The sequence below is a fragment of the Rhinolophus sinicus genome, linkage group LG03, assembly GCF_036562045.2.
Source record: "Rhinolophus sinicus isolate RSC01 linkage group LG03, ASM3656204v1, whole genome shotgun sequence".
Classification (NCBI taxonomy): domain Eukaryota; kingdom Metazoa; phylum Chordata; class Mammalia; order Chiroptera; family Rhinolophidae; genus Rhinolophus; species Rhinolophus sinicus.
Window position 1 is genome coordinate 8,445,304 of NC_133753.1, and position 14,301 is coordinate 8,459,604.

Below are 14,301 nucleotides of genomic sequence, written 5' to 3' on the forward strand. Positions count from 1 at the left end.
GCCCTCGGGGTGGAGATCTTGATTCCCACTTAGCCTTTCTACAAAACTGCAGCCTCCAGCCACCGCAGCTAATCTGTGCTCCATCCTCACCAAGGACTCAGGACGCCATCAAGCCAGTTTCTCAAGCACAAGTCAGAGCAAACGAGTGGAGAATGTGTCTTAGTGTCAGAATCTGTCATGGCTTCTTTGGTGAGAACTCTTCCCTCTGCAGTTAGGTCATCGGAGTGTGGTCATGTGACATCACCTCTTTCACGCAAGCTCGGTTTTGCTCAGGCATCCAGAAGGACTCCAGCAACCCCACCGGAGTTTTGAGATGTGGTCTCTCTGCCCTCCCTGCTTGGAGACCTTCCTCAGGGATCTCTGCCCAATGACCCAAAGCCCCGACGTGGGCCGGCCGTGTCGGAGCTCCGAGCCAGCGTGGCTTCTCAGAACCTTCTCAGTGATGCTCTTGCCAGCAACAAGAGCACATAAAGCTGGTCCGGCCCAGATGCGCTATTTATTTCCCTGACGTTGCATAATCTCCACTGAAACTGCCGCAGAGGAAGATTTAATGTTTTGGGCTTGCGCTGCTGCCTGGAACCCCCACAGTGGGCCCTTCCTCGGGTCCATCCAGCTGGTGAGCAGGGCTGCTCTGATGACAGGGTCCAGGGGCTGGGGTGGGAGGTTGAAGGCTGAGAGCTGGCATGGCTGATATCATGCTCATTTGCTGAAAATTGCTGCAGAGTTCGCCTTAACTGTTAGTCAGTGTCAGGGAGCCAAGAAATGAGACGTAACTTCTTCCCAGGGTGCTGAACTCCACAGATCTGCTTGACTCTTGTCAGGCATTTTCTTGAGGAATGACAGCAAGCAGCGCAGGGATATGAGCCTGGTGCATGAGAAGCACGGGCTTTGCGTGGGTCATGCCTTGAATTTCCCATTTCCATCAGTGCAGACCATGGCTTCAGTGAGCCCTTGGCCCTCATGCTCTGAATTTTAAGAGCGTGACAGTGATCTTCAGGCCTTGTCACTTCTCTACCTGCCATTGTGCACAGGACCAGGCTAGGGGCGAGCTTGGTCGAGTAATTGGACGAAGGCCTGGGCACTCAGAGCTCCTGCTCCTCCGAGAGTCAGCACCTGGAATGCCTCTGACTGTTCTGGAATTGCCAGACCCCAGAGTGCTGGGAAGACCGACTTAATTTCTGTTCACAACTTGTTCTGAGAACCTTGATGAAAACACACCAGGTAAGCAGTTCTTCCCAGCCCTGGGCTGTGGCATCAATAAGCCAAAAAACATTCTTGTTTATGGGAAGAAGACAACCAGTATTTTGTGCTGTTTGACCACGTTGTCTTTAAATGCACACACAGCTCCACAATCGATGGCTCTGATCCCACTGCTAACTTTGCAAAATCTCTGACACTCGGATGTTAAGTTAAGTCTAGCTGTCATCCAGCGGGGCTCTCTTTAACTGAACCCATTTTTTAAAAAGTTAATCCCTCCTTCTCTGGGAGGTATTAACGGATAGGGAAAAAGGTCAGGGTTGGGAGTTGGCCAGATCTAGGTCTGAAGCCCACCTTCGTCACCAGATATCTGGATGGTCTTGAGCAAATTAACCTCTTTGAGCGTCTTCTGTGCAAAGTTGACACTCTGCACATATTTGTTGATTGAATTATACCTCCTTGCAGCATTGTTCTGATGCTGTAAAATGCTCAGTACCTCCACGGTTTCCATTTCCCTCCTCTCTGGCTTTGAATATCCCTCCTTTCTTGACACTTATTTTCCCATAGTTTCCTCCAACCTCTCTCCAACCCACCGCTGTCTAGCCAGCTGCTCTGCCTCAAATCTCACTCATGCCTTTTACAACAGGAAGTTGAAACTATTGTGCACCCATTCACTCCTCTGACCCTTACAGTCGTGGGAGGTCCTTATTCCAGACAGGAAACCAAAGCGCAGGAAGGAAAAAGAACAAGGTCACAGAGTATGTGGCAGAACCTGGAACACGACTCATTTTCAGATGCTGATTTTCACCCTAGACGTCACTACTTAGAACATAAAGTTATGTTCGAATGAGATTCTGATTCTTGGTGACTTTGGCCTAGTTGGCAAGGCGTGGGTGGAAATTCTCGAAGTGGGCAAGGTGGCAGACTTCATGAGTCACGTGGCATTTCCCCACCTCACGTCCTTCCTCTTCTTCCCAAGTTTCTGCACACTTTGACCCCCAACCCCGTATCAGAACTGCTGAATGTCTCCTTCGTACTTGCCTAGAAATGATGAAGGAGGCCAAATTCATGTTTCAGCCTTTGGTTGCGAATTTGCAACCATAATGCCTCTCAAAGGCAGTTAACTATAAAATCTGTGTGGAACATTGAAGATTTCAGTGACTTCAGTTAACTCTGCATCCAGCCCCCAGCTCCACCCCTTACCTAGGCTTTTCAGAGTAGGGAGTTAGGCTTTCTCCTTCAGATAACAAATTCATTTATTTCATGGTACGGAGCTGAGCACAATTAAAACAGGGATAGAGAACACGGATTACTTGGATGAGAGATAGGGATCATTATTTTTTTCTGTTTTAAGTTTTAAAGTCATGATTTTTGCATGGTTGCCAAAACAAATAGAAAACATTTTGATACTTTGATTCCATTTGCAACAGCTACCACTTGTTTTAGTCCCACCAAAAGGCGATGAGAACGTGTTTTCTGCAATATTGTGCTATGAGAAAGGATGGCCAGAAAAATGCCTGTATTCCTAAATGTCATGCAAGGTTTGGGACATTTTCTGAAAAGGAAACTCTGGGAGTGTCTGTACCTAGAGGGTTGACTCTGTTCCAAAGTAGGACAAGCTGGCTGGGGAATCAGGAACCCACATCCTGGCTGTGACTCACTTGCTGTGACACCTTGAATAATTCATTTACCTCTCTGGGTTGAAAGACCTCCTTTGAAAAGTCTAGATTGAAACATCCAAAGGGAGGCAAATTAGATTATTCCTTTAAAATCTCAGTTAGTGTGCCTCTGTAAGTGTACCTCTGTATTTGTTAAGTGAATTCCAGAGCTTACAGCATTGCTTCTGGCTTTCTTAGCTGAAAAAGGTGCCTCCGGAAAAGGTTTGGTAAAATAAAAGGTAGTCCATTGAAGGTGTGGGGATGAAAGTTAGGAGTAGAATGTGGGAGAGCTGCCTCCTAGGGCTCCCAGAACTGAAGTGGGCTTAAGTCAGCGTCGGGGTCAGTTGTCCAGGAGAATTTCTTTCAGGTGGAGAAGTTCAGCTGCGGGAATAAATAACTGTCATTCACTGGACCTGTCTACTCCTCCCGTCTTGTCCCCTTGTTCCCCCAGCAGGCTCAGATACATAGGCACAGAAATTCCACTCAGAATCAGGCTGTTTGCCTTCTAGCATGGGATCCCGTAAGCCAAAGGCTGGCCTGTTTGTGTGGCATGTCCCTGGGGTGGGCGCGGTACGTGGTGTGGGAGGGGTACCGTGAAGAGACCAGCCCTTTGACCTTGAAATTGCACCATAAGATAACTGCCTGCATCACTTGCGATGGTGCTGGTAATATCAGCCAAAGCCAAATGGTACAAGTGAAAAAATGGTTGTTTCCTACTGTACATCATCGGGACAAATTACTAAACCTGGAAACAGCAATTTGTTCAGAGCACATTGTACTGGGTGATGATAGGTGTTCACTTTTTCAAGGTCTGTAATATGTTTATCAGATTTGAGGCTACAGTTTCTTTTCATGTCATGGCAGGACTTAATGGACAATGTGTGACATTTTTTACTGAGAGCTCTGAGAACTATTGAAAAAAAGTGAAATGTTATTTTGTAGTACAAGGATTATTTTGTCTATTTAGTGTATACATAGCTGTAGCTTTGTAAAAAGGGATCTTTGTAAAAAATTGTATGAATGCACTCTTATTTATTGATTATTGTAAATGAATATATAAATGAGTATTTGCATAATTTATACCTGTGGGAAATTAACTGGAGTATTTGTTATTTGACTGTTTTCTATTAAGGAATTTTAGGCTTGGTGCTATGATGAATGGTCTTGTAAAATTACATGTATTCCTAAGAAAATTTTTGAGTCTAAATTTCATGAACTGAACCGTCTCATTGATACTTCTTATTTCCATGTGTGCCTCTGACAACCAGAAATTACACTTTCCTTTGTCCCAACAGAGAGTACTGTTGCCAGGGTAAAAGTGAAGCCAACTGGTTGTAGAGATTGTAAGGAATGTACGCTTTTTAACTATTAACCTGCCTTGAGCGTTTGCATGTGAAGCTCCAAGAAGAAGCAATACTAATATTAGTATTAGTAGTAGTTGTGATAGTAATAGTATTAATAGTGACAGCAGTGGTAGTAATAGTAATGTGTAGTAGTGTATTAGTAGTAGTTACCAGCAGTATTAGTAGTAGTATTAATAGCAATAGTAGTAATAATACAGGAGTAACAGTGGTAGTAGTGATAGTGGTAATCATAGTAGTAATAGTAGTGATAGTAATAGTATTAATAGCAATAGTATTAGTAATAATACAGGAGTAGCAGTGGTAGTCGTGATAGTGGTAATCATAGTAGTAATAGTAGTGATAGTAATAGTATTAATAGCAATAGTATTAGTAATAATACAGGAGTAACAGTGGTAGTAGTGATAGTGGTAATCATAGTAGTAATAGTAGTGATAGTAGTAGTATTAATAGCAATAGTATTAGTAATAATACAGGAGTAACAGTGGTAGTAGTGCTAGTGGTAATCATAGTAGCAATAGTAGTGATAGTAATAGTATTAATAGCAATAGTAGTATTAATAATACAGGAGTAACAGTGGTAGTAGTGATAGTGGTAATCATAGTAGCAATAGTAGTGATAGTAATAGTATTAATAGCAATAGTAGTAGTAATAATACAGGAGTAACAGTGGTCGTAGTGATAGTGGTAATCATAGTAGTAATAGTAGTGATAGTAATAGTATTAATAGCAGTAGTAGTAGTAGTAATAATACAGGAGTAACAGTGGTCGTAGTGATACTGGTAATCATAGTAGTAATAGCAGTAGTGATAGTAGTAGTATTAATAGCAATTGTACTTGTAGTAGTAGCAGTAGTGTAGTAGCAGCAACAGCAGTAGTAGTAGTGATGAGAATAGTAGTAGAGTTACACTGCCGCCTGGGTGCCTGGGTTTGAATCCCAGATCTGTCTCTTACCAGCAGTGTGACCTACCGCAAGGTACTGCAGTTACCTGGGTTCCGCAGAACAGAGCCCGAGTCGGGCTTATGTGCATCACTGAGGGGGCGAGTGCAATCCCAAGGCAGCAAGAGTGAGCCAAGGAAGGAGGCAAGGCAAATAAAAGGCCGCGCCGCAAGTATTTATTGCACGTCTGTGTAATAAATGGCAGGCACAGTTCTGGTCGCTGAGAACAGTTATAAATGAAACCAAAGTCCTTGTACTCACAGAGCTTACATTCCAGTGGGGAGAGACAGAAACAAGGTAAGTGAAATATGTAGATGCTATGAGGACCAGGGAAGGAGGACCCGACTGGTGTTGGTGGAGAGATGATACAATGTTACTAGACTAGGCTGGAAAGTCCTCTTTGAGGGGGAGATATTAGACTAAAGCCCTGGAAGAGATACAGGGACAAGTCACTGGAATATCTGGGAGAACAACTTTCCCAGCAAAGGGAGCAGCGAGTGCAAAGGCACTGAGCTGGGGTCATGGCTGGTGTTTTTAAGGACAATAAAGAACCCAGTGTGGCTAAAGCACAGTGAGTGAGGAAGGGAGAGGTAGGAGTGGAGTGGAAAGAACTGCAGGTCAGGAAGGACTTTGGGGGCCATTGTAAGGACTTTGGCCTTTACCCTGAGTGAGCGGGGATCTACTGGCGGGTTTTGAGCACATGTTGACTAGCCTTTTAGCAGGCTAACCCTGGCTGCCATGATGAGAATAGACTGGAGAAGAAGGGCAGAGCATAGAGGCCGTCTAGGAGGCCATTGCAACTGTGCGGGAAAGAGATGACAATGGCACAGACCAGGCTGTGAGCACTGATTGGATTTGCATGTATTTTGCAAGCAGAGTTTCTGGGTTTGCTAATGGATGGGGTGTGGGGTGTGAGAGAACGAGAAGGATCAGAAAAGGCTCCAAGGTTTGGCCCTAGCAGCTGGAAGGATGGAGGTGCTAGGGGCTCCCATGGGGGAGACATGGAAGGAACAGGTTGGAGTTTGAACTTGAGCAGGTTGAGTTGAGATGCCTGTTAGATGTCTCTGCCCTCTCCACGGCCAAGGGTCCTTGGTCCCATGGTATGGGGAGTGCCCCGGGGATGACTGACCATCTGCCACTACTGGGGACGGCCCAGCCCCCGGGGCCCCCTCGCTGCTCTGCGGCTGGGTCACAGGTGAGGCTTGAGAACCTCTGGTGGGTTTTGGAGTCTCAGGTCCCAGTGCATCCTGAGGCCATTCCCGCTGGCCTCCTGTGGAGCCCCCAGACTGGTCTGTCACGGCTTCCACCTCTGTCCCTGACCCCAACACTGCCTGTCATCCTCTCACCCTGCTGTCTTTGCATTTGTCTCTTAATTAAATTTTATCGGGGTGACAATTGTTAGTAAAGTTCCATAGACTTCAGGTGTATCATCATCTATATATATCACACCGTATGTTCACCGCCCAGTGTCTGCATTTTTGATGTTTTGAACACAGGTACCAGGAGGCCCTTCATAAACCTGCAGAGTCTGCCTGCTCCCTGCTGGAATGGGGGAAAGGAGAAAATACAGGGTGAAAACACATCAAACTATCAGCTCACATTTAAAAGGTGGGGGGAGGGCGGATAACATAATAGAGCACGTGGCTCTCCAAAGCTTGTAACTAGCTGTGCCTGGTCATGTTTCAACATGGTGGCTTACGTCTTATTTTGGACAGGGTGGCTGGCTATGCCATAAAAAGCTCAACTGTGAAGAAGGAGCGACAGTCTTCTTTCCATTAATTGTCATAATATTTAGGATTAATTTCAGCTGCCTCTGACAGAAAACCCACAAATGCATTGGCTTAAACACCATACAAGTTTTGTTTTTGTGTCTCAAGAGAGGGGTTGGCCCGCCAGCTTCCCTGCCCTTCTGCACCGCTCCCAGTGTTCTGGCTTCATTGTCCCTGGACTGCCATCCTTGCCCTTGTGGTCCGAAATGGTGTCTGCCATGCAAACCACCCATCCGTGCGTGTGCTGGGCTGCAGAATGGAAGAAGAGGCTGTCCGCCATTAAGATTGTCAGAAGAATTGCACAACACATCAGCTTTCATCTCATTGCCCGAGCTGCTAGAGGGTCAGGAAAGGTGTCCTTTGGGTGAACACTCTACTAAATGAACCACCAACAGGGTGAGGGATGTAGACGGGACAGGCAGTTAGCAGCCTCGGTGACACGTGCCTAAGTCCTGGCTGTCGGGCTGGGCCGGATGTGGGCAGCTTGTGCTTTGAGCACTTGTACAGAAGGCCTGCTGCGTGTCGGTGATATATATGACTAAGACCAAGTTCGTCCTCTGAAGGAGCTCATGAGTAGCTGGAGAGGAAAACGATGCATACGGGACACAGCAACCGTTTTGTGAGCGCTCTCCCAGGTGCTAGACTAGAGACCATGACGTGATCATAAAACTCTCACGATATCCCAGGAGGTAGGCGGCCCTCCCACGAGAAGGTTAAGGTTGGAAAAAATGGCGTCATTCCCGTGCTGCCCAACAGAGTAGACTAAAGCTGGGGCCACCAGACTTACCATTACATCAGCCTGCCTTCTGTGCCCCCAGAACTAGCCCCCGAGAAAATGTGAACTGGGTCATGGATCCATAGCTGCTCTCAGACAGGGCTCACGAAGACCCACATGGAGAAAAGAGGCCGCCAGGACTTTGATCTAAGGCCCTCATCCTGCCGCACAAGGAAAACCAGACAGCAACGCTCCCCTTGCTACCTGCATCCAGGGGTCAGATCTCCCAGGGACCTCACTCAGGTAAGTCTCGACTTTTCCAGGCCTCAGTTCCCTCAAATGTGAAATGGAAATAATGATACCCACACTGTGAGGATTGAAATGAGCTACTGCCTGTGAAAATATCTAAGCAATAACCCAAGGACAAATGTCCATGATACTATTAGAAAACCATCCGTATTTATTTTCCTCTTAAACAACAGTCTTAAAGCTCCAATTAACTTGTTTTAGAACTCAACCCCCTCCTATCCACTGGTCCTCATTTTCAGACTTTTAAGCCACTGCTATAACCTTTGAAATGTCCTGACACCTTGAATGTTCTAGAGAGACAGCAGCATTTCGACACGACAATTCTCTCTGGCCCTGGACAGAAATGTCATGAGACTTGACATAGAGGTACAATTAATTCATGTACTGGGGCCTTTATAGCTCTGAAGTCATTATATCTCTGGCTGTTTTCCTTTAAGACTTTATTTTTTTAGAGCAGTTTTAGATTCACAGCAATGCTGAGGAAAAAATAGAGATTTCCCATGCATCCCCTGCTCCCACCACATGCACAGCCTCCCCCATTTTTAACGTCCCCCTCCATGGGGGTACTTGGGTTACAACTAATGAACCTACATTGACACATTATTGTCACCCAAAGTCCGTGATACCATTTGGGTTCATCTCTGGTTTTCAATAATGTCTGTTATTTGTACCAGTTGATTTTAATCACACTATAATGTTTAGGGAAACTTTTTGATAACATTTTCTAACAATTTCAAGCTAATAAGGATAAACAGGGCGAGTGAGTCCCATGGCTTTTAATATAGCTGAGAAAAAAGTATACTAGCTGCCAAAATGTTAATAACTTCACATGATGTATGAAATACAGAGCAGATCACAGTGAAATACATAGCTCCATCTACTGTAAATACTTTGAATTGGATAGCTCCGGGTTTTGGACTTTGTGGATCATTGTTTCCTTTCGTAATGAATTTAATTCAGGAGTTTCGTAAACGATGTCGTGCTCAGGGCATTTTGCTGGACTCCGAGGGACATAAGCATAATTAACATGAGGCTGCTGCCCTCGGGATCTCCTAGGTTTTAAGAACAGTTTTAAGGCAGCCCCTCACCCAGGCTGACACTTGCTGATCGTGCTTCCTCAGAAGCTGAGGTTTCAGGGTGTGAAAGGATGAAATCTGCTTTACCTAAAGCCGCAAGCATCGGCGTAGGATGCAATGAAATGACGAGGGAAAGGGACTTGTGGACAGTTTTGGAGAGCTGGGTAGAGAAATGGAAGCTCAGAGGCAAGCTAAGGAGACGCCGTGTGTTCTTACTTTTCCTGGGGCTGCCCAGCGTTTCAAGACAGTGAAAGGACATGGTCAGAGGTGATGGTTCTACCCCGGACCAAATCATTCGTTTGCAGTAGCTCTGCCTAAAATGGGTCTGATAGCATGTCCTGAACTGGGAAAATCCACAAGTGACTGCTATCTAGTAATTGAAAAGGATACGCGAGTAAAGACTCTGCCCTGTGGTAGGTGCTAGAATAAAAATATTTGTGATGTTTCTTGAAAGTAGAGAGAAGGCAGATGGTCATTCTGCTGCATACTGGGAGCTGGAACTGTGGGGCACCGGGTCTCAGAACACGGTGACCTCGCAAAGGAGGAGATGGTTGAGATAAACACTGAAGGATGGTAGGATTTCTCAAGGCACAGAAAGAGAGGAAGGGCATTTCGGGCAAGAGGAACAGCATGAACAGCTGCATAGAGGTGTGAAATTTCATCACGGGTATAGGAAACAGGGTAGGCTGGCGTGACTAAAGCTTAGTGCCATGGTGGAGCAAGAAGTTATATAAGCAGGGAGCAGCGGTTGCAGCACCTTGAGCTCCAGGGTGAAAACTTTGCAGACACTGGGGAGCCATTGAGAGCTTTGAAGTGAGGCAGAAACAAGAGAGTCATCTGGAAGGAAAGAGGAGGGTAGCTTGTAGCAGGTTAAGACTGGAGGTCAGAGAGACTGGTTAGGAAGATATTGTAATGAATTGCAAAGAGAAACAGAGGATCAGAACCAGGGCAGTGACAGTATAAAGAGGAGGAAACAGAATCACAAGAGGGAGTTCAAGTTCACCTTTGGAATGGCCAGCACGAGGCTGCTCACTGGATTTGGATAACATCTTTAACCAAGACAGGACACTCAGAGAAGGGGTCATCAGGCATTGGATTATGGTCCACCTGTTGGCCCAGTAAATGACACATAAAACACGTTCTATCTATATTATTTATTGGTACTGCTACTATTGGTACTATTCTTATTTATCTCAAAAATTACGTCATCTTCTGCTGATGTTTTTTCAGGTATTCATATTCATTGGTAACCTTTAGGAAGTCTATATAATTGGATTTTTTCACATTAAGCAAAATACCTGAGATCATGAGAAAAATTGTTTTATTGCATTTAAGCTCATGAACCTTTAAATCAGAGCCTTTGTAACTTAGACTATTCAAGGTCACCCCGTGAAGCAACTGCAAAGCATTGGGATATTACTAGACCTCGTTTCCCTCCATCTCCTGCCCTCACACTAGACTGACAGTTTCCCAAAGTCAGACACTAGGACTCATTTGTCATTATGTCTCTAGTCTCCAGGGAAATCTTAGAACATGACCAGTGTGCTCCAAAGCCCTTTGTTGAAGAATGAATGCTTAAATGAACGGATGGATGGGTGGATGGGTAGATGGATGGAACAATAAATATAATTAAATCCTCTTTAAAATCCCTTCTTTTGGATTCAATATAATGTGCATCATACTTGGAAATTGCTCAAATGGTCCAGCCAAGGGGTAGGTAGGATGGCTCCTTGGCAGACACTTAGACATGCTGGAATCCACAATGAACAAAGGCCAAGCTGCTGCCGACCAGAGGCAGCTGCAGTTAAGCCACCTGAGTCTCCCTTTCCAGAGCAGCTTTCTCAGCTAAATAAATTCATCAAAGAGGGCAGGTTTCATCCCAAATAATTTGGGTTCCGTTTCTAATAGTGTTCAGACTTTCTGCAGACTCCACAGGCTTTTCGTGTTAGGCTATTGACTCAGCTACTGGAACAAAACCCAAAATGCCAGTGATTTAAACAAGATCCAAGGTCACGTTTCCCACCTAAGAGTTTAGGTTCCATGCTATTGGGATTCCGAGTTCCTTCTACCATGTAGCTTTGTCGTCTTCAACATGCAGCTTCTATCACCTTGTCTAAAGTGATGGCTACAGTTGCCCACCACTGTGTCCCTAGTCCGGCCCCTGACTAGGGGAGAAAAAAGGAGGGGAGGGAAGGACATCTTCCTTTAATTTTAGGAGTATGACCCAGAAGTTGCACACATTTCTTTTCACATCTCATTAGCCGAATCCTGGTCTCACGGCCACACTAGCTACAAGGGATTCTGGGAAATGAAGCATTTAGCTGGTTATCCATGTGCCTGGCTAAAACGTCTATCATTATAGAGCAGGGGTCCTTAACCTTTTCTGTGCCATATACCCTTTTGTCAGTCTGATGAAACTTCTCAGAATTCTCAAACATAGTCTCAAAAGCGTTTACATTAAAAAATAATTGTGAAATAGTTGCAACTGTGCTTCTTATTATTGCATCAATAACAAATATGGCCGCAGGTCTAATTACTATACACGTCAAAGTCATGATGAGCATACACAAATTTTTCAGATAGCTACAACTGGAATGTGATATAAAAGTATCTGTGGTTCCGTCTGCTGTCAAAGTCACAGGCTCTATTAATCCTACTGTGGCCATTCATAAGTAAAGAAGGTGCTAAATTTCAGTTCGACGTTAGTCAAAAGAAAGATGTAATTTTTTTTTCTCATCCTGACACATGAACACCCTGAATTCGATTCAAAGGCTTCTTGGGGCCTGTGAACCAAGTTGAAGGACCCCCACTAATAGAATCAGATGAATGGAGACTGGACAGTGCTACACATGCTGACCACTCTCCCCATTTCAGTACATGCTGGGGCTCTGTCGACACACTGCATTAACCAGGGTTCAATGAGGAGACAGAACCACAGGGAAATGTGAAGGAGAAAATTTTAATGTAAAGAATTGTTAACTATAACAGGGATTGGTGTCACGAGAGATTGACTATTAAGTAAAAGAGAACTCCAAGAATATAGAAATTGCAGGTATAAAGAATGCTGAGGGCTAAGAGCCAGACACGATCAGAGGGCTTACTGGAGGGCAGAGCAGTTGCTGTGGCGCCATGCTGGGGAACACACTGGAAATCTATCCTCTAGGTGCTGGGGAAAGCCATTCATGGAGAAGAATTCATTGGAGGCATCATGACACCACCAGAAGAAGATTCTGGGTGCTAGGTGCTGGGTACTTCTGACCACTCTGTCCTGCAGAAAGCTAGGCTGTGTGGAAGCCTCCTATACTGTGAAGGAAATCAGAATATGTCACCTCAAAATACGTTACTCTGACATATTGATTATTTTGAATTAAAGGCACTTAAGAAACAGCAGGCACAAGAAAAACACTCTGCCCCTCCATTTTCTTCCTGCAAGCAGGCGATAAATCTCCTGTGTGAAAGGCCTCCTCTCTGTAGGAGGAGGAAAGAAGACATTCTTATCAGCCCAGAGATAGCACCAGGGGAATCTGCAAACAAATCCGGTTCCTGTGAGTTTCCTCCCATATGTTTGCCTTCCCACCTTCCAAGTTTCCCTACCTTGAAAGCCTAAGACTGCTTTCCTTTGCCCTGTCATTTCTCTATAAATGTATTGTTGCTCTTTGTTGAAAATGCTATATACCAGGAATTGTAAGCCACCATTTTGAGATACTTTTGGTTGAAGGTTTCTCACACGTGCTGTGTGCCGCACATGTTAATGGACTATTTGTTAGTCTCTTGTTAATGTGTCTTTTATCACAGGGGTTACAGCAAGAGCTCAGAAGGTAAAAAGAAAATTTTCTTCCCCTCCACGTGCAAGACTGGACACTGTGGGAGTGGGATACTGGGGACCTGCCTGCCCTGCCGTAACTACTGATGCTCTAAGCTTGGTGGCTGGTCAAACAGCCTTTGTTTGACCACCACTTTGCTATTTTCCTCCGCACTCCGGCCTTGTTTGCCCAAACTGTGGTTCTGGGCTACTACCCAAGTTCTTGGTTGTCCCTGGTTCTCTAGGCGGAGATTCAAGAACAGCCCTGGGTCCCGCTGATTAGGCTGAAACACAGATACTTTGTTCAGCCTTTTCTAGCTCATTCCTTGGAGCCCAAAACTATTATCCAAATGTCTGCACTTATCAGATGGAATCTTATCACAAACTGGAAAATTAATGTGAAGTCATGATGCTGTCTGAGAACCTCATCTGCCACCAGGCCCTGCCCAACAGACTGAGTGTTCTTGGACCAAGCTCAGACCCGCCAATCTCTTCTGGATCCAGGGAGCCTTGCTGACTCCAGCTTACAAGTGCATTAGTCTTCCAGACCCTGACCCCCATCTTGTTCCTACTCTTGGTCCCTTCCTCTCTGGTCTACTGCTGAGATCCATGGCAACTTGCAGTTAAGGCCATCAGACAACCAACAGCCAAGGTGGCAGAACCTAAGGCTAGCCTTGGGGATATGCATAGGTGGTTTCTACTGATGTGACGGTTTCTACGAGGAGTCTAGAAAGCCCTCCACCTGAAATATTCCTGGCTCCTTCTTCTAGTCCCCACCTCCAACACACACTTTGTCCCCAGGCTCTCTCCATCCTGGAAATAATATCATTTGTGATTTTTCATTTGGGAGTTAAATCATTGTGATTCCAGAAATCTCTTCCAGAATACTAATACACACCCCGGAGAGGGATAATAAGTCATTATTAGCTATTAACACCTTACAGTATCTTATTTACTCCTTGCTTTCAATAAGCTGTCTGCAAATGGCGCCCCAAGGATATATGTTGCAGAATACGTAAATCTGGGATGACTATGTATCCAGCTTGCCTGGGACAGTGCCAGTTTATGTGTGTGCTGTCCTGATGTTATTTTTAATAGTGTGTCATTTTACTATTGCCCAGGTTTGGACAATAAATTATATGGTCACCTTAACTAAATGGGGTGGGTCTGGAGCCTATATTTCTATTTGGGGAAGGGAAATCTGGAAGAAGGACCAAATTTACCGTGAAGCAGCATGAAGTAGTGAGGAAAGGTTGTCAGAGAGGAGAAAAAAACCATAAAGACTGTTGAAGACAAGCTTTGCCAACTTTAGAATTTGCCTTGACACATCTCCCAGTGTCCGTTAGGCCTCCGTATGTCAGGGAACCTGGAAACGGTGCAGGTTGGCTCTTTTGGGAGCATCCCCTCGTGATGGAAAACCTGCTGACTCAAGCCCTAGAGTCAATCAGTCTTAGGTTTAAACCCCCAATCCACTT